General features: G+C 40.3%; 1 long non-coding RNA gene across 1 annotated transcript; it reads right to left on the bottom strand.

Moving 5' to 3' along the window:
• Positions 1 to 476: 476 nt before the first annotated feature.
• On the bottom strand, positions 477 to 1,248 carry LOC124872030. Its single transcript, XR_007039186.1, has 2 exons — positions 1,049 to 1,248; positions 477 to 908 (listed from the first exon to the last, which is right to left on the bottom strand). It is a non-coding gene; the product is annotated as an uncharacterized LOC124872030 (long non-coding RNA).
• Positions 1,249 to 2,144: the final 896 nt, after the last annotated feature.

Raw genomic sequence — 2,144 nt, 5'->3', positions numbered from 1 at the left:
AGATCTAATATGATTAATCGAATCTGCAAGGTCTTTCCTTGACATTTACATTGAGGACCAAGGCAGGAGGATGTGTGCTTCAGAGCGAGCTGCATAAATTGTTGTTTGACAAAAGCAGCTCTGAAGCACACATGGACCAGAACACAGGATCTCAGTAAGACAATTGGTCTGTGAACAATTAAGCATGAATAGTCCTCCAAACACAGATGTGCAGATACATGAACAACTGCAAAATCAGTCTATTTAAAAAAAATATTTAGAAAGCCTGATCCTATTTTTTATGCCTTAGGGAGGCAGAAAAGCTTGATTCAGACAGTATGTACCAGCTCATAACACAAGACTTTAGTGAATTAAAAATATATGTTTCCTTGTGTGCCTCATTCAAACACAGTTGTTTTCAGGAAGAAACATCCTAAAATGTATTTACACTTTACCAGATTTCAGTGGTCAAAGAAGACTTGAGGAAAAAAGCTTTCTAAATGATGCAACTCTTTACTCATATTTTAAGAAATGAGCACAGTTCCTGCTGACATTTCTTTTTAAAACCACCACATATTTAAGTCCTGTGAGTGGGGTGCAGTGACTGAGACAGGAATAGAATCAAAGGAAGTGAAAACAGTCACACGGTGGAAAAAGCTAATTTGCCCTCAAAGCATTTGCAGAACTGCTCCGGTCGCCACTGTAGATTTAAAGCTGCTTATCCCACCATTGTCTGACCACCAACCAAATAAACACTTTAAAGTCTTTTTTTAAAAGCAGCCTGTTAAGACAAAACAGCCTCAGAGAAGCAGCCAAGCGGAAACCAAAAGTGCACCCATGTACTTTCCAAAACCATCCACAGTCTCGGCCAGCAGATGTGTTCGCTTCCGGTGATGGCACGAAGGTGATTACGAGGTGCAGATCTCACCCTAAAAACAACACACATACAGAGACCGTAAAGTAGAATCATCTGATATATTTCTCAACTTGTGGTCCAATGGTTTTGCTACAGCCAATCAGATCGTAAAAGTAAACAGGTAGAAGCCTTTTAGTAAGAAGTTCAGCTCACCTCCTGCAGCCCTAACTCCAAAGAGGGCTTTTGAGTATGGCACACATATACTCCTTTTCCACTAATGCGATTCAGAGCCCGATCTGGTTCCTGAACATGTTTCGAACCAGTGACTCGTGTTTCCACCAACGAAAAGAGGTTCCTAGGTGTGAACTGTGGTTTAACTCAGGCATGAGAAATTACTTGGTTTTTCTGTGGGAACTGCAACGTCACCTATGGGCGGGTCAAAACTGCAGACAGTAGAAGTAACAAGTACAACAGTGAAGACAAAGAATGTACCGTATAAACAATATATGTTTGCAAAAACACACCAAACATGCCTTGTATAACTACTCGTTTCCATTACACTGGCGGATACTGAACATCTGCAAATGATGATGCAAATGTACATACCACTGTTCTTGCATGGGGTCGCCGTCTCTTTTTCTGTATTAACTGTACTTTATGAATGCTCTCTTTTTGCATTGAAAGGAACATTGCGTGCTGTTCAGCAAGCTCTACCGTCTCACTTCAACGCATTCCCCTTCCTTGTATAATGCCCACTGTTGATGACTCATGCTTGGCTTCCAAAACTGGTGGATCAGTGCTGAACAAATCACAAAAGTTTGAAGGCAACCAAACCGAAGTGGTTCAAAGACAATATTTCCTTCAGTGGAAAAATGCTGTTAGTGATTTAGTGACTAAACTGGGTGGTGCCAGACTTTTAGAAACTTTTGGAAACTCTTTTTTCATTTAGAATGACATGAGCATCATTAATTTCTTGTTAAGTGGATGAAACTCACTGTACAGTAATATGGATGGAAAATCTCAAGTTTGCTCTATAGTGAAAATCTCACACTCGTTGAATCTTAGGGTGTTTTGTATATAGCACAACCATACCCACCTTTTTCCTTGCAGACAGCTTTTAGGTGTGTTTTTTTTCTTATGACCCAATGAAACTGAAACCCTATGTTCCTGTGAGACTAATTTTCTGCCGTCTCTTCTTAATTTTTGGGACCTTTAGTCCCTTTTCTGTCAATTTTTCTGTTATGGGTGCCCATGGGCTTTCCACAAACAAAAGCCCATTGGAGTGCAGTGTGTACTTTGTGTTGATCCC

Source organism: Girardinichthys multiradiatus, chromosome 8 (genome assembly GCF_021462225.1).
Source record: "Girardinichthys multiradiatus isolate DD_20200921_A chromosome 8, DD_fGirMul_XY1, whole genome shotgun sequence".
Taxonomy (NCBI): Eukaryota; Metazoa; Chordata; class Actinopteri; order Cyprinodontiformes; family Goodeidae; genus Girardinichthys; species Girardinichthys multiradiatus.
This window is presented reverse-complemented; position numbering and strand designations above follow the sequence as displayed.